Source organism: Gorilla gorilla, chromosome 16 (genome assembly GCF_029281585.2).
Source record: "Gorilla gorilla gorilla isolate KB3781 chromosome 16, NHGRI_mGorGor1-v2.1_pri, whole genome shotgun sequence".
Classification (NCBI taxonomy): domain Eukaryota; kingdom Metazoa; phylum Chordata; class Mammalia; order Primates; family Hominidae; genus Gorilla; species Gorilla gorilla.
Window position 1 is genome coordinate 95,629,331 of NC_073240.2, and position 24,131 is coordinate 95,653,461.

Sequence of the window (24,131 nt, forward strand, 5' to 3'; positions counted from 1 at the left end):
ACAGTGGAAGGGTTTGAGAATGTTGACCCCAATTTTGAAAGAAGTTCTACTCTGGGTAAGATGCTATCAAAGAGCATCAATGCTACAGAGAAATCTTTTATGAAAGCAAGAGTCAATTGATGTGATAGACTTCATTGCTGTCTTATTGTAAGAAATTGCCACAGCCACCCCAGCCTTCAGCAACCACCACCCTGATCAGTCATCAGCCATCAACATTGAGGCAAAACCCTCCACCGGCAAAAAGGTTATGACTCACTGAAAGCTCAGATGATAGTATTTTTTTTAAGCAATGAACTGTTTTTAAAGTGTATTTACTTCACCTTTTTAGACATACGCTGTTGCATACTTAATGTTGCAACTTACCATTGCATATATTGCTGTACACTGTACTAGACTATAGCACAGTGTAAACATAATCTTTATTATGTACTGGGAAACCCAAAAAATTGTGTGACTCACTTTATTGTGATTTGTGCTTCATTGTGGTTGTCTGGAACCAAACTCACAAGATCTCAGATGCATGCCTGTACAATTGTATTAATGTTCTTTTGCTGCTGTGACAAATTATCAAAGACATAAGTGGCTTAAGATGACACAAATGTATTATCTTACAGTGCTGGAGGTCGGAAGTCTAACCCTGGTCTCACTGGGCTAAAATTAAGGGAGGGCTCTTTTTCCTTCTGGAGGATCTAGGGGAGAATCCATTTCCTTTGCTTTTCAACTTCTGAAGGCTGCCCCCACATCCCTTGGCTCATGGGCCATTCCTCCATCTTCAGATCCAGCAAGGGAAGATTGTTGAGTTCTCCTGTCACATCACTCTGACCTTGTTTCTGCCCTCATGTCTTTTCTGGGCTTTCTTCTGCTTCCCTCTTCAACTTTTAAGAACCCTTGGGATTGTATTTGTCCCACTCAGGTAATTTGGGTCATCTACCTATTTTAAGGTCAGATGATTAGAAAACTTAGCTTCATCTGCAACCTTAACTCTCTTTGTCCCATAACATAACAGGTTCTGGGAAATAGGATGTGGGTGCCTATTTGGGATTCCATTATTCTGCCCACCACAATGAGGTCGTGCATTCCTGTCTTCCATTCATGTGGCTTCCTGAAGGATAAGGATTTCTAAAGCAAGCTCTGGTTTCTTGCATACGAAGTGTTTCAATGAGAGGCTTAAATTTGGGAAAAGGGAAGAGGTTATGTACTATAGACATTTTAAACTGAGAGTGGCTGGGAGGACAGCAATTAGAAATATGTAGAAGTCACATGTTGTGGGCAACATGAAAGATCTTTGATACTTGGTGTGTTCACTCTCCTTTCCCCAAGGCTGCTAGTATATGGCTGGAGGGCAGGAAGTCTGGGAGGAAGCTGTGTACCTGTCCACACCATGGGTCTTGGGCACGTGAGCTTTCATGGGGAGAGGAATGGATGGGCTAGTTCCAGGGGCCAACCAAAAGGGAAAGGAGAATAGAGAATAACTTGGAGGGTTGTGCAGGACTCGGAAATAATTCCTAGTTAGTGGGTGAGTGTAAGGGGCACTAAATCCATGGTGTTTCCCCACGTGACTCTACACAGTTAGTCAAACTTCAAGCCACATTTTGAAAGCAAGTAAAATCTTGTATTCTCTGTAAAACATCCTTTAGCATCCCAGGCAACAGTGATCTTGCCCTTTCCCGGTGACTGTCAGAGTGAAACTCTTCCTAATTTTTTTCCAGTTTCCCATTTCCCTTGCCCACTTCCATAATTAAGGGTACCATGTCACCTGATGTATCTAAACATTTGATCATATCATTTCTTTGTTTAGAAATCCATTCTCATTTCAAATCACATTCTCAACTTCCCACTGTGACATACAGGATTTTCCATGAACTGGTCCCCACCAAGTTCTCCAACCTTATTGCCAGCTGTTGCTCTATGAACCAGCACTGTTGGATATTTTACCATCTCCAAGCATGTGAAGCCTTTTTAAATTTTTACCACTGTCATAGCTTTTGCTTTTACTTCCTCCTTCCCACTAAACTATCAGTCATCGTCTTTTTTCTTTTGTAAAGATGGGGTTTCCACTATGTTGCCCAGGCTGGCCTCTAACTCCAGGGCTCAAGGGATCCTCCTGCTTTGGCCTCCCAAATTGCTGGGATTACAGGCTTGAGCCACGACACCTAGGCTAAGCTGTTAGTCTTACCTAAGCACTTTCATTATTTAGCATTGAGCCTAATGCAAAGTAGTAACTGGGTATATGTCTTCTAATTGAACCAATGAATTATCTGAGTGCTTTTCTACAAAAATAATTAGTGAAATAGAGCCTAACAAACTTTGTCTTCCAAGTGATTTTCTTCTCGATTATACCTCTGTCCTTTCACTTGGATGTAACCACTTATCCAATTTATAAAAACATGATGGCAACCATTCAAGTTCATCATTGCATTTAATCCTCTCAAGAGCCCTTGAGGCAGATATTACCATTCCCATTTCACAGAAGAAAAATGTTTGATAATGTTTCCAAGATCACACAGCTAGTACGGTAGAGCCATGATTTAGATCCAAAGTGAATATTTTCTACACACCTGTAAATAAATATTTACTGTTAGAAAATTTAATTGCTTTAAAACTGTTGGAAATAACACAAAAGGGAAAAGTACAACAGAACAGTTAAGAGCATTTGACTCCATATTCAAACTCCCCCAAAGTCAAACAGTAATGATTTTATGTCCTTATTTCAAAAGAAATGTTCCTTTGACTACTATGGAATCATACATAATGAGGTACCCTGACATTTGTACTTAAAACTGTATTTAAATAAGGCAAAATGGGGGCTTGAATTTAGATATGTGTGTGCGCATAGGTGCATGTGCGTGTAAGAGTTCATATTGGCGGCTGCTGGATAATAAAACCATGCCTTATTCACTGTAGAGCAGTGATTGATAAAACTATGTCTTATTCACTTACTCAGTTTAGAAGAAACTGAGTTTAGCAGCACAGTGCCTCAGATGTAGTAAACGTTTCATGAATGTTGGTTGAAAGAATGTTTTTTATTATTATTATACTTTAAGTCCTGGGATTCATGTGCAGAACATGCAGGTTTGTTACATAGGTATACATGTGCCGTGGTGGTTTGCTGCACCCATCAACCTGTCATCTCCTAATGCTATTCCTCCCCCAGCCCCCCACCCCCAGTCAGGCCCCAGTGTGTGATGTTCCCCTCCCTGTGTCCATGTGTTCTCATTTTTCAACTCCCACTTACGAGTGAGAACATGCGGTGTTTAGGTTTCAGTTCCTGTGTTAGTTTGCTGAGAATGATGGTTTCCAGCTTCATTCATGTCACTGCAAAGGACATGAACTCATCCTTTTTTATGGCTGCATAGTATTCCATGGCATATGTGTGCCACATTATCCAGTCTATCATTGATGGTCATTTGGGTTGGTTCCATATCTTTGCTATTGTGAACAGTGCTGCAATAAACATATGTGTGCATGTAGAAATAACTTTTTAGTTGGTTGATTAATTCAGTAGTTTTAGTTGATTCAGAAACTGTGATATATTTGATCACCTTGACTTTCTGGGCATTGATGTAGAGTATAGAATGGAAATAAACCATTCCCCAGAACTTTCCCACGTTCAGGCTTTCCAAGCCACTCACAAATGTGCACTCTGAGGATGCATTAGGGAAATGTTTGGGGTTGTGCATTCAGGAGGCTCTCAAGCTCTGTCCTCTTGCATTTGTATTATCTAAAGCCATAGTTTGGATTCTGATTTAAGGGGTCTTCCCCCTGGGCCACTGCACTCTACATGCTGCCTCACTGTGACATTACCCCACTGCAATGTTGGATAACAACAAGTGGCATTTGGTCAGAGCTTCCTTTAAATGCTTAAATTTTGACTCCAGTTCCAATTCAACAAATGTTTGAGTATTTATATCATATAAAACTTTATACTATGTTTTACAAGAAATATAGAGATGAATTATATATAATTCTGGATTTCAAAGAGCAGAATAATTCTGGTGCATTCAATAGATATGAACAAAATTAATCATGATGCCAGGCGAAGTATGTGCCAGGTATCTTATAGAAAGAATGGTTTGCTCCAACCAGGGGGACCAGTAAAGGAGAAAAATGAACATTCCTAGAGACACTTTAAAAAGGTATTCAGAAGAAAAACAGAGGCAGTTTTTAAGAATGGCGAACTTATATGCCTGGAGTTTAAGAATTATGGTAGGAAACAGAGTGAGAAAGAATTGCATATGGCATACGTGAAGGTCAGACATATTTTGATTTGATGGGCTGGGAATTGCAAACTGATAGTTTTAGACTGTCTATAGAGAGTGGGAAAAAATAAAAGACCTTGAGCACGAGAACACTGAGATGAGACCTATGCTTTGAGTGATTCCTTTGACCCTGATGTGAATGGATAGACACTGGAGCAAGGTGTTATGAGCATCGTGCAAATTAGAAGTGTATTCACATCATCTGGGTGTTGGCTGTGAATAATTGTGGGGCCACATTTGGCCAACTCTGAGGGGTATGTGGGTGTGTTTGGGGGAAGGAGAAAGAGTAAACAAATTATTGTAAAGTGATTGAATTTGTTCTCCATCTTTAAAAATTGAAGGAGTTCACATCATGAACATTTAAAAAATCATTTCATTTGAAAATAGGTTAAAACTCACAAGAAGTTATAAAAGAACTAGTGCAAAGAGTTCCCGTGCCCCCTTCAGCCAGTTTCTCCCAATAAATGTCTTACATATCCATAGTACATTTTCAAAACCAGGAAATTCATAGTGGCACAATACTGTTAACTCAGGTATGGACCTGATTCACATTTAATCAGCTTTTACGTGCATTTCAGTGGTGGTGATATGTAGTTCACATATCAGATAAACCTCACCACAGTCAAGATACAGAATTGTTCTGTCATCACAAAGAACCTCACTTGTCTTGCTCCTTAATATTCATACATCCTTAACCCTAACTCTGGCAACCACTTAACTATTTTTCTTCACTATAATTCTATCACTTTGAGAATGTCATACAAAAAAGAATCATGCCATACATAACCCTTGAGATAGGCTTTTTGCGTTCGGCATAATGGCCTTCAGATCCATCCAAGTTGTGTGCTTTCATAGTTCATTACTATTGTGAACTCTTGAAAAATGATAAGCCTGGGTAATGTCAGATCTAGTTTTGCCTGAAACCGTCAGCTGAAACTGAGTGAGAAATAGACCCCTTGGAGAAGGGATGCAATCTGAGCTTACCGTGGTCCCCACCACGCCCTATAGTCTACCACCTGGGCTACATTTCAACTACTTGACCCCTGAAGCATTTTAATTTGCAGTTCTTGGCAGTGGCTAACGTTTCTGAAATGGATATAAGATGATCAGTGTTTCACAGGTTACTGTATGTGATAGAGAAAAGAAATGGTATCCCTTTCTCAAGTAAGTTCAGAATACAAAGTCTCAAAGAGTAGGATGTGACATTATTATTTTAAAAGTGTAGCCGCCTGTAGTCCCAGCTACTCAGGAGGCTGAGGCAGGAGAATGGCCTGAACCTGGGATGTGAAGGTTGCAGTGAGCCAAGATCGCGCCATTGCACTCCAGCCTGGTGACAGAGTGAGACTCCATCCCCCACAAAAATAATAAATAAATAAATAACTAAATAGCATGCCCTATTATGTTTATGCAATGTCTATAAATTTATTAGGCCATGGATTATTTTTCAAGTGCTTTTGACTACAAAGGATTTTTGTACAGGTATGGGGTGGAGGTGTCACAGGCTGAAGGGTGGGGCTTTCGGGAAGAGAGACTGTTGCCCTTTTCCATGTCCATCAATAAAGAGGAGCAAAGCACAGTGAGAACTGGTCAGGACCTCAGCATCTCTCCACAATTTTGTAACCATCATAATCTGGGGTGTGTGTGTGTGTTGTTTGGTTCGTACCTGTTTTCCTTTTCGACTTTCGTCCTCACCCTGGCCTTTATCACTTTCAAAATCGGCACTTTGTCCTTCGTGACAGTTGTTAACCAATGGCAGTGGCTGCTTTGGGAACCCTGAAATCATGGCTTTTGAAAGCATTCCTAGGCCAGTGCAGAATCACACTCAGTGTTTCCAGTGGTATGTGATCTACTGTAAGGGAAAGCAAACGTAAAATATGTCACATGTACAAGGGAGTTTGTAAAACGATGTATGCACACATATATGCAGTTTAAAGAATGATGATAAGGTAAAACATCTGTGTACCTACTGCCCCACTTACAAACTGAACATTTTTTGAAGTTCTTTCTCTACTTCTTTGTAATTGAATCCTTCTTCCTGCTTTGTCCCCAGGAGTAATGGTAATACTAAATGTTGCATGTCACTCACTGTCAATTGTGGTTTTGCCATCTTTGTGTCTGTCTTTCAACAATGTGTTCAATTTTGTCTGATTTGTGAAGGTTTTAGAAATCATAAAAAAAATTTGTCTTATTCTGTGACTTGCATTTATTTACTTAGTATCGTTTTTGATATTCATCTATGTAGTTCATTTACATTCCGTATAGCGTACAGCTGTATGAGTAAATTATTTATCCGTTCTATTCTAGATAGACCTTTGAACTGATTACATATTTGGATATTTTCATTTTGTTTTTTGGGTTTTTTTGCCATTATCAAAAGTACTCTTGTAAACATCATTATACGTATCATCTGGTGGACGCGTGTAAGAATGTAGAGCAATAGTTCCCAGTGGGGTGCCTGGAGAGCAGCATCTAAAAACTTTTCAGGAATGCAGTTTCTTGGGCCCCCCTCCAAATCTGCTGAATCAGGAACTCTGGGGATGGGACTTAGCAATCTTGTTTAAATAAGGCCTCCAGGTGCTTCTCATACAGGCTCAAGTTTGAGATCTACTGCTCTAGGGTATATGCCTAGGAGTAGGATCACTAGGTTTTGGGATATACAGTTTCTGCTTCATTAGTTAATGCCAACCATTTCCCAAGTGATTATTGAACCATCAGCATCAAATGAAAGTTATGATTTTGCATCTTAGAAAACTCTTGGCGCTATCTGACTTCTTAATTTTGTCAGTCTGGTGTGTGAAGGGGTACTTTGGTGAGGTCTTAATTTGCATTTTTTATTATAATACTTACACGTTTCATATGTTTGGGGGCATTTGGATCCCTCCTTCTTTGCTCTATCTTTGCCTAATTTGCCTAATTTTCTTCTCCCCCTACATTTTTTTGTTTTTTTTTTTGTATAAGCATTTAATCTAGATACACATTCTTTGTACTTAAAATATCTTCTAGAGGTTTCTATTTTTTTCATGCTGTTTGTTTTATCTTTTGATGAACATAATCTTTAATATCAAAATTACCCAATTTTTCCTGTGGTTGGTGCATTTTGTGACATGTTTGAAGAATCCTTTCTTATGCCCAAAGTCATAAAAATATTCTTTAATTTTTTTAAAATTTTACATTACATCTTTAAATCTACTTGTGTTTTAATTTCATTTTTGTGTTCTGAGAAGTATCCAAATGACTTGGTATCATTTATTGAATATTCTGCCTTTTCTCAATGATCTGCAACTTCTATGAAGTCATAAATCAAGTTTACATACATAGATGGGCTTCTTCATTGGTCTTTTGTCTATTCCTGTACCAGTATCACACAAATATTTAGGTTTAGCACAGTTCTTCCCAATTTCCTTTTCTTCTTGAAGAATATCTTGGTAAGAAAGCTCGGCTCTTTGCTCTTCCATATAAGAGGTACAATTCACTTTTTGTGTTCCACAAAAACAGGACGAGACCAATATTGAAAGTAAGTCAGAGGCAAACTTATTAACTATCAAAATCAATACATTATTAAAAAAACAGCAGAATGATACCAAGTTGATTAGCAGGAGTAAAAAAAAAAGAACAAAAATCATGTGTAAAATCAAAAGAAAAAACAAAAATAAAAGTTATCTTTTTGAAACACTTAGAGAACTGATTATTCTTTTCTCAGCGTTTTCAATGTACAAAGAGAAAAGACACCAACAGGCATTGGAAGGGGAGATTATTCAGATGAGGCAGAGATTAAACATAACAGGGTATTATGACCAATTTTAAACTTAAAATGTTGAAACTACATGAAATGAATAAAGCTTATACAACAACTTATCAAAGTTGCAAAAGAGACTTAAACAGTACTAAATCCATTAAATAATTGAATCTATAATTTAATATCATCCCAGAAAGCTAAACCTAAGGCTCAGGCAACTTTAGAGGCAAGTTTTACCAAACATTAATGGATTAGGTAAATCTTATACAAACTGTTTCATTTTTTTTTCTGCTGGCTATTAGTGTTTTTTGGACATGTCAATTGTCAATTTTATTATTGCTCCATGGAAGGCAAAGTGTCTTTTTTACTCCTGTGCCTGCCTTTCAAACTTGCTTTTGACCATTGATTATTTTCAGTTTTACTCTGAGATGCCAGAAGAGAGAGAGAGAGAGAGAGAATGTGTGTGTATGTTTCTCTAGTCATCCTATTTGGCATTCCTTAACTTTATGACTTCATGTCTTTTATAAATTTTGGAAGATTCTCATCCAGTATCACTTATAGCTTTTTCCTAGTCTCTCTTTTCTCTCTCTTTCTGGATATCAAATTTTTACATATAAAGTAAACCTTTCTCAGTGTGCCATACTTCTTATTATTCTATTTCTAGTTTTACCATATCTATCTCTACTTGAAGTGTAGATATTTTCTACTAATACTCCAAATTATTAGTTTAATTCCCTACTCTAAATCACGAATTCTCTCTTTTGCTTGATCTGTTCCACTATTAAATTCATTTATTGAGCTCTTCATTTTGTTTATGAAGTTCTAGGTGTTTATTTGACTCTTACAGATCTCAGTTCTCTGCTGGTATTGTTTTCATGAACATATGGATTATAATTATTTTAAAATCCATATCTTATGACTGTAATATCTAAGTCACCCACTTATTCTGGTTATTTTTTTCTTTTGATTTTTGGTCATTGTTTTTTCCTTCTGTCTATACCTGATTATTTTTATTAGAACATTTTAAAGGGGGCATGGACTATGTTATCTTCTACCAGAGAGGATATAGAGTAGGAATTTAGAATATAGCAAGTCACTCTGATCCCATCAGAGATGGAGATGATCCAAGGTAGGATTCCAGGCATCTTAAGGATTCATCTATTTCTAGTTTTACCCCATGCCTAGCCCTTTTTGGATTCTCAACAAAACCATGCAGTATTTACTAGGGCCCTTCTTTTTAAATTGTCCCTCATCTCTAATTTTTGTCTCCCAACTCTGTGACATTGCCAGAAGATTTTAGCAGCCACTTTCTGCTTGGTCTCAACCTTCATCCTAAGCATGCATGGCTTAAGAATTAGTAACTGTTTTAAGGAGAAATGAATGTAGAATGTCCAGCTTGACTGTCTGCTATTCTTTTTTTATCCTCTATGTTTTTGTCTTTGAAGTCCTAGCTGCTGCAGTTACCATGCATGCACTCCAATTTTTGCCTCCCCAGATTTTTAAGATTGAAGCAAACTCTATGTCAGTACTTTGTACTCTGTTGATTGCTGTGTTCTGTACAGTGAATTGACAAAAACAAGTGTATTAGTCCATTCTCACGCTGATATGAAGACATACCTGAGACTCAGTAATTTATGAAAACAAGAGGTTTAGTGAACTCACACTTCTGTAGACTTAACAGGAAGCATGACTGGGAGGCCTCAGGAAACTTACAATCATGATGGAAGGCGAAGGGGAAGCAACATGTCTTACCATGGTGGGGCTGGAGGGAGACAGCAAGGAAGAGAGAAGTGCCACACACTTTCTAACAACCAGATCTCATGAGAACTCACTCACTATCATGAGAACAGCAAGGGAGAGGTTCACCCGCATGATTTAATCACTTCCCGCCAGGCCCCTCCCCCGACACGTGGGGATTACAATTGGAGATGAGATTTGGGTGGGGACACAGAGCCAAACCATATCAACAAGGAAACAAACAAATAGGAATGAAACCATCCCCGAAAGACATGAAGCAGTAGCAAACTAAGGGAGTGCATTTGTTTTTGATCCTGTCTTCTCAGGTCCTAGAGGCCTTGATTATTCTCAGGTATCTTCAAATTGTTTGTTTGTATATATTAAGCAGATTTCACAGCTTTTTTAAAAAGGAGTATTGAGAAAAATCTTCTCCTTCATACTGAAAAGCTGAAGTTTATCTTGCACTTGACATGCCAGCTTAACAACAATAGTATCAGAATTCTTTAGATCAAACCATACCCCTCCCAATTTGTAGGCTTTTGCTTTTCTCTATTTAAATTCTGGACAGTCTCATTACAAATTATGCTTCACTCTCGTAAGTCAATGTTTATTTACACTGGCATGCACATTTACCATTGTTTTTGAGCACCATACATTTTTGCATTTTGCCTTTATACTTGGGGCAGTTGTCCTTCTGTTTGAAGTATATCTTTGATATTTAAGTTCATGAGGGTCTTCTGGTGAGAAGCACTACTAGCTCATATTTTTCTGAAAATGTCTCTGCTTCACTCTCCTTTAAAGATAATTTGTGACATACAGGATTCTAAATTGAAAGACTGAAAGAATATATATGTTAAATTATTCTACTGTCGTCTTGTCTTGCTTTCCCTGTTGCTTTGAGGAATAAAGTCACTCAAATTACTTTTCCTTTGTAGTTGAACTATTTTTTCTCTCTAGCTGCTTTTAAGTGTTCCTCTTTTCCCCAGTTGTTTTTTCAGTTCTACTATGACAGTTTTAGATATAGATTATTCTTAATTTATCCTGACAAGGAATTTTTAGGGGAAGGGGGGCTTCCTATATTAATCTTTCAGCATTTCTGGAAAATCCTCAGGCATTTTTTCTTTATATATTGCTTTTTCTCCGTTCTCTGTGTAACCCCTTTCTCCACCCCAGACACCTATCAGACCTTCTCATTTCTGCCTTCCATGTGTCTTAACCTCACTTGTATATCTATAACCTTGTTTCTGTGGTCTGTGTCTTCAATAATTTCTTTGGAATTATCTCTCAGTGTACTAATTTTCTGTTCAGCTGCTTTTAATCTGTTAATTAGTGTACCCATTGTGTTTACATTTTATTTTCTCTCCTTTATACCATTCCTCACCAATAACTCAGATCACATAGTCCATCTTTAAAAGAATTTCCTTGCCTTCTCTACTTTCATTAGACTTGATTAACAGAACCTCAGGTAAGCATGGCTCCAAAAAAAAATATTTAGTGCATCCTGACAATTGTATTACACTTCTATAATCTACTCTCCTTTTCACTCTTCTAGACTGTTTCATAACTTCTCTTCTGCCTTGAACTTTTAATACTTCTTTTCCTCATCCTCACTCTCATAGAATGACCATGATTGACATAAGTGCCCCTCTACTGCTACCCTACCCCCTCTATATCTATTCCCCTACCGACGTCTATGCCTGTGTCATCTGCTTTTCCTTCTGTAGCTATGGATGACCTGAATTGTTGCTAAGACCAACACTCCATTTTACAGTGGATTCCACCTTATCACTGATTCAAAGGTAGTGCTCCAACTGTTATTTCCCATCTCCTCCCTCATAATTTTATTTATCTCTCTCTCCTCATTTATTGCTACAGTCCCTTCCAGCTATCACCATATTTCTCTGCTCTTCATTGTAATAAATCCTTTCAAAGAGTTATGTCTCCTGTCTACAATTTTCCCCGTTCTCTCAAACTCACTCTTATCTCATTTTTGCCTCATCGTTTTACTAAACTCTCATTTCAAGTCACCAATGACCACATCTCAGTATCTTACTTATAAATATATTGTGGCCATCCTCTTTAAAATACTTTATCTATTTTCAAGAATACAACCATCTCCTAATGTATCTCTTTGTCTCTGGCATTGCCTCGGGCTCTTTTTCTGACCCCCTATCTTCTCAAACTCTAAATTTGGACTTTTGTAGAAATCAATTCTGGGCCATTTCTTTCTAGTTGCTTCCTTGCTAAGGTTATCCAGTCTGATATCTTTAAATGCTATCTGGAGTCTGATAATCCACAAATTTACATATCTAACCATAGCCTCTACCCTGAATTCCAAACCATATATCTAAGGTTTACTGTGTGTCTCCACGTGGACATCTAATTGGCACCTCATACTCCCCTCCCCAAACCTGCTCTTCCTACAGACTTTGTCTCAATGCATGGACAAATCCATTCATCTAAGTTTTTCAAGCTCTTAATCTTCAAATCGTTCTCAATCATTCCCTTTTTATCTTCTCATCTAAACTATTTGCAACTCCTCTGTCCCTACTTTCTAACTAGTCAAAACATGGTCACTTCTCACTAATTCCACTGCCATCACCTTAATTCTAGGCCACAGTTAACTCTAACCTGGTCTTTTCAATAGCTTTATAAATGAAATATGTGTTGTCTCTTCATGATTTGTTCTCATTATGCAACCACAGTAATTCTTAAATATGAGTCAAATCATGTTATTCTGCTTCCCGCCCTCTTGGCAGTCTAGCAACTCCCTTAGAATAAAAGGCAAGGACGTTACAGCCATCAACCAGGCCCCTTGTGGCCAACTCCTGTTCCTTTTTCACTTCTCTTTCCAATATTCTTGCTCACTCTGCTTCAGACACAAGGAGTCCATACTGCCTTTAAAAAAAAAAAAAAAAAACCCAAAAACAATCACACACACACACACACACACACACACACACACACTGGAAGGCTGGGCATGGTGACTCATGCCTGTAATCCTAGCACGTTGGGAGGGTGAGGTGGGAGGATAACTTGAGGTCAGGAGTTCGAAACCAGCCTGGCCAACATGGTGAAACCCCCTCTCTACTAAAAACACACACACACACAAAAAAATTAGCCGGGCGTGGTGGTGGGCGCCTGTAATCGCAGCTACTTGGGAGGCTGAGGCAAGACAATCACTGGAACCTGGGAGGTGGAGGTTGCAGTGAGTGAGCTGAGGTTGTGCCACTGCCCTCCAGCCTTGGTGACAGAGTGAGACTACGTCTCAAAAATAAAAAATAAAAAAATAAACAAAACACTGGAAGAAGGCATACTCCCAATTCTGGGCCTTTGCATTTGCTCTTTCTTCTGCCTGGAAACATTATTCACCTATATACCCACACCTCCTCCAAAGTCTTTGCTCACTTATTGCCCTCTTAGTGATTTCTTCCCTAATTACCTTACATGTAATTGCAAACCCAGCCCCACTGCCTGATACTCCTTCCCTTCCTTGTCTCTGTTTTGTTTTCTCATGGTGGATCCTTTTACCGCCCGATATATATAGTTTATTTTTTCTATCTCATCTTCAATCCTCATATACAATCTAAGCTACATAAAGGCTGCTTTTGGTTTGTTTTTGTTTACTCTTGTGTCTAAATCAATGTAGGTGTTTAACAAATCAGTACTGAAGAAAAAATGAGTAATAAACTTATCCAGGAAATAAAGTAGTGACAAGAAGATGAATTTAGTTTGTATGGCCCAGGAATAGAACATTATAAGTGAAGAAATGGTCAAGCAGTTGAGAAAATAGCTTTCTAAATTAGAGAAAGGTATGTTCAAAAGCAAAGTCTTGAACATCGTTTTATATCTTAAGGTTTGCAAATGGTGCGGTGCGATTAGGAACCTAGAATGTATGGTGCAGTTGGATTATGACACACAACCAAGTCTGCGCCAGTTAATGAAAGGTCTTAACTGTTACATTATGAAGTCTGAATGTCTTAATGTTGGCCAGGGAAAAATGGAATATTTTAATCAGTTTGATGCTCTTGATAAAACCTAGTGGTGTTTTGTTGTTGTCTTGCTTTGGTATAGTGATATGTAAGACATGTTTTTCCTGCTTTAACAAAAAAAGGCAGTTACAACTTCTTGAGAAGGGGCTACTTATTGATTTGTTACCTTAGAAATGAATGTGTACCTGGTCAAATTATAATTTTTTTTTAATTTAACCCTGGATTTTTTTTTGAACAGAATTAACACAGCTTTGTTTCACCTTTACCCAATATGTTTATTCTAAAATAATCATACTTATGTGATTTTCCCCTCTAAATTATGCCCTATACAATAGGATGATTTTTCATAAAGATGGTATGATTATTTAAAGATACACTGTTTCAAATATCTAGATTTTATCTTTATTATGACAAATGAGTTGATGTACACGGTATTCTGAAAGTGTCTGTGTCTTTGTGTGTTTGCTGCTCTTTCTTATTTTCTTGTCTCAAAGACCACTCCAGTGATTTTTAAAAGAAATTTAGAATCTTCTTTAGTACTTTTCAGATGAACCAGCTTCTAGCCCTCTTAAGTATTCATACAAAATCATTAGATTTTGAATTAGCAGTACCTTACACTAGAAGAAATCAACTAGCCCTTCCTTGGACTTCCTGAGATGTTGTTCTTGTTTCAGTTTTAACCCAGGAGTTTAGTAAGGTTGGAGAGTTTGGGTTGGTGGCAAGGAGGGTGGATGTTGGGCCTATCTATTCTTTTTCTTACATTTGGTTTGTGGTGTAGGAATGGGTAACACAACAGAAAGTAGATTTTTCATTAGCTGAAACTTAATTTATATGATGGCAAATATAGAGAACATATAGCATTCTCTTACGATTTTCTACCGCAAAAGAACACTTAATTTTATTATTATATACTTAATGTACTTATGTCATCTTAGGTGACTATAAAACAGAAGAGCAATTTAAGATCACCTGGTTACTTTGACCAATGTTGGGTCAAAGTTCTATTCTAAATAATGGCCATGTTGGCTAGATTCCCAAATGTCTGTGGCATGCCTAGCTATTTACAAAATACAAGTATAAAACAACCCATGATTTTGTATGAACAACCATAATGAAATATATTTATTCAAATGAGGCTCTTGATTTCATTGTTCAGTTTTTTTAAACACTACTTTCATGGACAGTGTGTAAGCCATAAGATGCAAACTCTAATCTCTATAATCATACTTTGCTTTGTTTCAACAAAAGCAGTGTTTTTGAGAATTATTCAGAGACTCGGCTTCTTGTAATTTGGCTGTTTCCTAATCTCAAATTCACTCTTGAAGGACAAAAGGACAGAATCTTAAGATAATTTTAAATGAGGAGATCCCAGAGTACTTAGGGGAACAGCCATGTCATTCATTGAACTTGGTGTCTGAAGTTAACTACTTTTTAGGAGAGGCATTCTCTTGGATGTTTACAAGATAGTTAATGGCTTGGTTGATTACTTAATTGGTTACAGATCACTTCATCACCATTTGATCATGAAACCTGATAGACATGATAAATTTTTTTGTGACATGAGGTTACATCCTTCTCGTGTTATACTTAAAGAAACAACACATAGGGGATTTGTTAGATTTGTTAGATTTGTTCAAGTGTCTATGGCAATGCTAGCTAAGTTCTTCAGTCACAGCTAGCTTGGAACCATGGACTCTTGAAGGTATTTTTATCTTTAGGGTTTTCCTCAGGAAAAAATTAATCTTTTCATGAGTCATGTTCTCCTATCTGAGATTGAGCATGTATACATTTTCATAAAAACTATTGCAGATAAATTTTAGGATAGAAAGTGAAGAAATATTTGCAGCTGAAAATTTAAGGCGATTTTTTTGAAATTACACCTACTGGTCGCTGCTGCACCTATGTCATGGAACATATTGGGAAGACATGCATGGTAGAGTAAGAAGTTTCCTTGGTGCCAGAGAAACCAAGCTTCAAGCAATGGTCCTAACATATGTGATTTTTCTGTTGTGTTTCTGAGTATTGTTCTACTGTGTGGATATATTCACTTTTTTGTTGACATTTGGGCCATTTCCCGTTTTGTTATTTAGAATAATGCTGCTGTGCTATGAGCATTTGTGGACAAGACTTTTGTGAGACATATTATACAGAAGTAGAAAAGCTGTGAATTATGGTAAATATATGTTCAGTGTTTTGAGAAACTGCCATACAGTTTTTCAAATTGGATGTACCATTTTGTGTTTTTACAAAGGATATGTGAGAGCTGCAGTTGCTCCACATTTTATTCAACACTTTATATTACCAGTGTTTTAAATTTTAGCCCTTCTAATACATGTGAAATCAGATTTCACAGTGGTTTTAATTTGTGTTTTCCTAATGCATAATCATGTTGGATATCTTCCTATGTGTTTATAGGTATAAATATGGCTTTTTTTGTGTTTGAAGGATTTGGTCAAATATTTTGCACATTTATTTTGAGTTGTCTTATTAAATTGTAATAATTTTTTATCTTCTGGAAACAAGTTCCCTTTCAGTATATGTAGTGAAAATATTTTCTTCATTTTGCGACTTGCCCTTTCATTTCCTTTCAAAGAGCAAAAGGAGTATATTTTATATTTTGATGAAGTCTTTTTTTTTTTTTTGTGGTGGGGGGTTGCTGTCTCACTCTGTCACCCAGGCTGGAGTACAGTGGTGCAGTCATGGGTCACTGCAGCCTCTAGCCTCTAGGCTTGAGTGATTTCTTTGCCTCAGCCTCCCAAGTAGCTGAGACTTGCAGGCACGTGCCATCACACCCAGCTCATTTTTGTGATGTTGCCCAGGCTGGTCTCAAACTCCTGGCTTCAAACAGACCTCCCACCTTGGCCTCACAAAGTGCTGAGATTACAGGGGTGAGCCACCACTCCCAGCCTATTTTTTTTTCTATTTTTATATTACTCTTTATATTTTTTGTGTCCTAAGAAATCTTTGCCCACTCTAAGATGGCAAGTTTTTCTCTTATCGTTTTTTCTTAGAAGTCTTAAAATTCTAGAATTTACATTTAGATGTATAATCCATTTAGAGTTAAATTTTGTATGTTATGTGGTAAGAGTAGGTGATTTTTTCCCCATACATATATCCAGTTGTTCTAGTGCCAGTGTTTAAAAAAAATACCATTTTTTTCCATTGAATTACATTGGCAACGTTCTTAAAAATCAACCACTTTTATGTGGATCTATTTCTGGAGTCTATCTTCTACTCCATTGATGTATAAGTCTGTCTTTTCACCATCACTACTACTACTTTGTTACAGCTTCATAATAACTTGTGAAGTCAGCTAGTGTGTTATTTGCTAAAATTGCTTTGACTATTGCATGCCATTTGCATTTTCTCTTTCTTTTTTTTTTTTGATGCAGTTTTGCTCCTTCACCCAGGCTGGAGTGAAGTGGCGTGATCTTAGCTCACTGCAACCTCCGCTCCTCGGGTTCAAGCGATTCTCCTGCCTTAGCCTTCCAAGTAGCTGGGATTACAGGCACATGCCACCATGCCCGGCTAATTTTTCTATTTTTAGTAGAGACAGGGTTTCACCATGTTGGCCAAGCTGGTCCCAAACTCTTGACTTCAGGTGATCCACCTGTGTTGGCCTCCCAAAGTGCTAGGGTTACAGGCATGAGCCACTGTACCCAGCCTGCATTTTCATATAGTGTTTAGAATCAGGTTACCCATTTCTATAAAATAAGGATTGCTTGAATCTGTAGGTCAATTTGTGAATAACTGCCACCTTAACAATACCAAATCTTCCACTCCATGAACTAGGCATATTTATTTTCTTATTTACATATTCTGTAATGTTTCTTAATGATCTTTCATAGTTTCCAGTGAGGATATCTTGCTCATGTTTTATAAATTTTATTCTAAAATACTGTGTTGCTTTTGTGGTGCTACTATAAATGGAAATTAAAAATTTTTATTTTTTAATGTTTTGCTGCTAGTATTAACATCTGAAAATGATTTCGATATTTTAATAATAATTTTATACCATGGACTTTGCTGAATTTAGTTGTCATTTCTAGGATTTGCTTTGTAGATTCCTTAGGATTTTCTACATTTAAAAAATCATGTCATCTGCTAAAAAAGTTGTACTTTTTTTATTCTTATATTTACGTCTTTTGTTTCATTGTTTGGCTTCATTGTAGTGGCTAAAACATTTCATTCAATACTGAACAGAAGTAGTGAAAGCAGACATCCTTGCCTTATTCCTAATTTAAGGGGTGCATGCAAGTTTCCCCATTGTAAAATCATTTTGTCTGTTCTAGAACTTGATATAAATAGAATCAAAAGTAGGTACTGTTTTGTAGAAGGCTTTTTCCACTCAGTGTGTTTTTAAGATTCATGTGGTTGCATGCGTGAGTCATTTCTTTTTTAACTTTTGTTTGTCTTTTTAATCAACTTCTCAAGGTATAATTTATGTACAATAAACCCCTGCCAAGTATGATCAAATATGGTAACTATAAAAGTTTTACAGGTGTCCTTTAACAAATTGATGAAATTCCTTCCAATTATTATTTGTTAAGAGTAGAAGGGTGTTGAATTTTTGTTGAATGCTTTTTCTGTATCTATTGAAATAATCACATACCTGTTCTCCTTTATTCTGTCAATATTGTGAATTACATTGATTTTTGAATATGAAATCAATTTTTCATTCTTGGAACGTATTCTACTCAGTCATAATTTAGTTTCATATATTTCTCGATTTAATTGACTACTATTTTCTTGAAGATTTTTGCATCAAAGTTCGTATTTGGTCATTTGTCTGTAATTTTATTTCTTTGTAACAGTTTTGTCAGATTTTGATATTAGGGTAATACTGGCCTCATAAAATTGTTGGTAAGCATTCTTTCCAAAATGATACTCTTTCTTTTCTCAATGTTGAATAGAAGTTAACAGTGAAACCATTTGCCCCTAAATTTTTCTTAGTGAAGACATTTTTGATAATTCAGTTTATATATTGTTCAGTTCTTTTAGGTTGTATTTTGCCATTTTTTCCTTCGCCTTTTTTTTGCCACAGTTATTCACTATATTTTTATCTCTGCCTTTTTTGTTTATAGTGTTTTATTTCATTAATATTTCATGTAATTTTTGGTATTGTTGGATTTTAATTATCATTTTATATTTACCTCTTACTCCTCTGTTTCTCTTCTTTTGCCTTTCAGATTTCCATTTATCTATTTACTTTTACAACTTATTCCTCCCTGCTTTTTTATGTAGTTGCTCTGAGTATTAAGGTGTATGTGTGTATATTTTTCCCTTAACTTTTCACAGTCAATTTAAGATTAATATTGTATAACTTCATCTGAAACATAGAAACATTACATGTCATCTAAGTCCAAATGTCCATCTACCTCTAACCTCCTTTATATTAGTTTTCCTGTGTTTCACACCTAAATACATTATACACCTCACCAGGATAATGTTATAAGCTTTGCTTTAAACATTTGTAAGTATTGTAAAAAATAAAAGAAATAATATTTTCTATTTACTTATGTATCTACCACTTCTGATACTCATTTCTTCCTGAAGTTTTCATTTCCATCTGGTATCATTTTTCCTCACCTTGAAGAATTCCTTTAGTATTTATTGATATGCAGGTCTACTGATAAAAAATTCTTTTAATTTTCTCATATCTAAATCTTTAACTTTCATTCTTATAGGATATTTTTTACTGGATATAGAATTCTGAGTCTAAAGTTTTTGATTTTGTTTTTCATTTTGCACTTTAAAAATGCTGTTCTCCCCTTGCCTCCATGGGTTCTGATGACAAATCTATGGTGATTCAAGTTGTTGTATTTATGATAATGTCATTTCTCTCTAGCCCTTATCAACATTTTTTTATTGTCTTTATTTTCCAGAAATATGGTGATGCTATTTATCCCCAAGACTGGATTTCTTTAAATTTACTCTTCTTGAGATCCTCTGGACTTCTTTAATCTGTACATTTTGTCTTTTCCTAGATTTGAAAAGTATTCAGCCAATTCTTCTTTAAATATTTTTCTATCCATTATTATTTTTCTGAAATTCCAAATACCCACGTTAGAACTTTTGAAATTTTGATGGTCTCCAGACCTTCTATTTTTTTCTATTATTTTCTGTCTTTTAGATTTGATGATTTCTCTTGATATCTTTACAGTCACTGACTTTTTCATTATTAATTTTGCTACTAAAAACAACCATTGATTTTTTTTAATGTTTAATGTTGTATTTTTTAGTTGGGCAATTATTTTTTAATTTTTACATTTTATGCTTATATTTACTGTTTTACCCATGGTGAGTTTATTTTCCATTGCCTCACCGAGCATAATTTTTATAGGTGTTTTAAAGTTCTTTTCTGATAATTTCAACATAGAGTTCACCTTGGAGTTGGTATCTTTTGATTGTCTCTTGCTTGAAAATAGATTCCATTTTCTTGACTCTCTGTATGTTGAGTGATTTTGAATTGTATCTTAGATATCAGTAATTCTATGTTGTGGAGACTCTAAATTATGCTATATTCTTCTAAACAAGTTTTTTTTAAGACATTTAATTTTATTAGACTCAAAATGCAAACTTTGTCACATGTCTTAGGGTGATAGCTTTGATCTTAGACTGCTTGAGTGTGCTCTGCATGTATGCCAGCAACTTTAGCGGCATTCACATACTGAATGTGGGGTTTACCTTTGCTTACACTCTCCTTTCAGCGTACCTCTGTGCTCTCCAGTGGCTCTGGTTGTCCCTGAGTGCAATTCCCGTTTCCTCCATTCAGAAGTAATGGTAAATTTTTCACTGGAGTTTTATTCAACTGGTACCACCAGAGTGACTGCAGCTGCTCTTGGATCAAAGACACAAACATTTTTAATTAACTCCATGCAGATCTGATTCCTTCTTTCAAAGTTACAACTCTCTTTCTTTCTTTGAAGATGCTGAGATAATTAGACTTTTTTTCTAAAAAAAATATTTTTCTGGGGTTTATATTTGCTTTCCCTGAAAGATATGTTTGTTAGGAAATCAGTTCTTTACTACAGAAATGGGAATTATGCATTGATTTAAAAAAATATATCTAAAGGCAATATGGTCTCACTCTAAAAGAGTTTTAGGCTATTTGAATGTGATATTTAAATGTAACTCAATTTTTGTTGTAAAACATTTCTAGGATTGCTTAAGTATTCCCAATAGAGGCCAATGCTATGGCAAATGAGGTGTTTACCTAAAACAACCATCTCCTTAATACTGGTGGTTGTTCAAGTAATTTTTTCAAAGACATACATAGTTTTATAATGAAAAAAATAAATTTAAAATGATGTGTCCTGATTTTTCTCCATAGCTTTATGTCAGCCTCTTCTTACTTGAAGTTACATTTAGTAATTTAAAATAATAATAAAATCCATTTACCCAGTCCAGTAGACAGGCATTTAGAAACAACCACCATTTAGTATGCAGTTAAAACCCTTAATCCCCCAAAAAACGTAACAATAGGGAAAGAGAAATAGGTGACAAACAGGAAAATCTCTAGCTTTACCTAATAAAGAAATTACTATTGGCTCTACTTTTTACTATGTTTTATTTTATAAAAAAAAGAAACATTTGAAAAGAAGAAAATTATGGGAACAGATTATATATTCGACATTATAAAACTTTAAATAAAGGAAAGTTGATGGAGCAAGCCACACTAGAGGAAATCAGTGTGGTTTGATTTTTTTCATTGATCCAAAAAGTATTTCAAAAATTTCACACTTACACATCAAAAAAAGAAAAAAGAGGTTTAGCACTAGGAGGAACGTAACATATAGAATGGAAGAAGGTGAAGGAAAATCGTCCTGATTTGCAGTTGATATGATTTTCTACATCAGATCTACAAAAGAATCTATTTGCAGTCTCTTACAGCTAATAAGAGGTGAATGTGAATATATAAAAAAGAAAGAATGTGAATATATAAAAATTAGTGTTTCTGTACCCAGCATTAACCAATTAAATGATAAACCTTAAAATTGTTCCATTGCTATTGATAATAGTGTTAAACTCCAAGTTACTTAAAAAAAAATGAAACGTGGAAAATCAGTACAGTGAAATAAAATATTTTGAGATACATAAAAAGTTCTGAATATAGAGAAATAATCATTATGAAATGTTAATATCAAGATACCAATTATCTTTAAATTATAAAGACAATCTCAGTCTTAATTTTTCTGAGTTGTATAGAAATTTATAAATTAATTCTGAAATACACGTGGAAGAGTAAAGGGTGAAAAAATACCCAAGATCATTTTGAGTGTGTAATAAGAGACTTGCCCACTCAGATATTGTATGGTTACTAAATTATAGTTTTAAAAATGTGGTCTTGGTAAAATATAGGAAAATATATCAATGGAGAACTGAGAGGGCTCAGAAACAATAGACACACTCGTGGGAACTTGGTATATTGACAGAAGTAGCAATGTAGATCAAAGAGAAAAATGGCGATCGTTACAGGAATTTAGCTGTAAAAGACGGCTGTAAGGAAAAAGTTCACATTGGATTACCTGAGTTAAAAAAAAAAACAACAAAATGGAGACAGAATAAAGATCATTCACAGTCATCTTTAGAAGAAAACACAAGGAAATAGCTGTATTAACTCAAGGTAGAATATGATTTCTTAAGTAGAACACTGAACATTAAAGGTAGAAATCCTAATGTAAAAGACTAATATATTTGATTACGTAAAACCACTATTTCAGCCCATGTTTGCATTGATAAGGGAGTATAGTCGTCAAATTGCAGAGCGTTCATTTGAATGGGAACTATATTAGTTAAAATAAATGTACTTGATTTATGCATATACCATGAAAAGAACTATAAAACATACTATTGGTTAAAATATTTGCAGAACGATAGGAACATTTTTATTTTGTTATTACTAATATATACCTAAGGTGCCCTGAGGTGGAAAAAATTCACATCAAATTTAGGACAAGGTTGCCTTTGGAAATGAGAGGAATAGGACTGAGGAGGGTTGACAAAAAGAACACGAGCGTCTATGCAAAACATCTTTAAGTGTTAGAAAATAAAATACAACAATACTGGTTCACCTCAGTGAAGGAGTTTCTCCCAGAAATACAAGATTGCTTCAAATTATGAAATTACAAATACAATACTTCACCATATTGATGTCTTTAAATGAAAAGGATAAAACCATCCTTATCTCAGAAGATACTGAACGAACAGTTGGTTAGCTACCAACCATTCTTGATCTTAAAAATTATACCCTGTTCAAATTGCTGGACAAATTTTTGTTTAAAACATGTTTTTATTAGGTTTAGAACAGATATGAAAGAGTATTTATAAAACATTTCAAAGATATAAAGAATAATGATCACCTATATGTAAATTTTCTGGTATTAAAAATGGTTTGTCTGTGTGTTCTTAAGGTGATATGATTTATCACTCTAGAAGTATTTTCATGAAAGCCATGAATTAAACAGTGATATCCTTCTGAACAGTTTAACCATTTTTTGTAGGAGTAATGAAATCAAGCAGGAAAAAAATTACAAATAGAAAAGAGGAAACAGAAGAGGATCCTTAATTGTAGATTATGTGACTATATTCTTAGAAACCTCGCAGGAATGAAATAAACTATTTGATACAATAAAGAATATCAGTAAGGCTGCTAATGTTAAAAATATATATGTAAATTATTTGCTTTTATATGTAAATAATGACAAGTTTGAAAAACATAATGGAAGAAGTGGTTTTATTTACAATGGGCACCAAAAAATAAAAGCAATATATGATAATCACAAAGAGAAAATTTTTAAATGTTAGAAAAAGTTTTTAGCAATGAAACGGTATTGCTTTTGGAAAGGAAGATTTCATATTTAAGATGCAGTAATTTGCCTTTTCTAAGTTGATATGTTATAGCAGTGGTTTTTTTCAAGCACTTACAGACAGCTGATAACCACAAATTACCTTATTTCGTCTTCTAGACTACCTGTGAGTTTGAAACGAAAGTGAGACTCAAATTTTGAAGCAATTTACCCAAAATTTCACTCCTGCCTCATGTTATAATTAAAAGGTGTTCTCACCTTATTTATCCTAATTAGTGTGTTTCTTGGAGGTAGAACCATCTACCTGCATTCATGTCTCTAGTAAGCATTGTCGCATAGGCAGTTGGACTCAGTCTCAAATTCTCACTTGCCTTTCTATGTGAGGAGTCACAAATTTCAGAGGTTGACAGAAATTGGGCAGCTAAGGGAATACCTTTTCTGATGTAGACAATGCTAGCCAATCATTTTCTTGTGTCCATATAGTCTCGAAATTGGTAGATTTTAAGCACTTTAACAAAAGTTTGGAAATCCAAAGTCTTTCTCTGAAATATTTGGATTTTTCAATATTGGCAGCCAACTGAAAAAGTAATGGCTCTTT

The 24,131-nt window shown here is 35.5% G+C and overlaps 1 protein-coding gene across 3 annotated transcripts in view; it reads left to right on the forward strand.

The window, feature by feature from the left end:
• The window catches only part of MCTP2 (multiple C2 and transmembrane domain containing 2), a 262,809-nt gene that overhangs the window by 190,294 nt on the left and 48,384 nt on the right, over positions 1-24,131 (forward strand). The window lies entirely within an intron of this gene.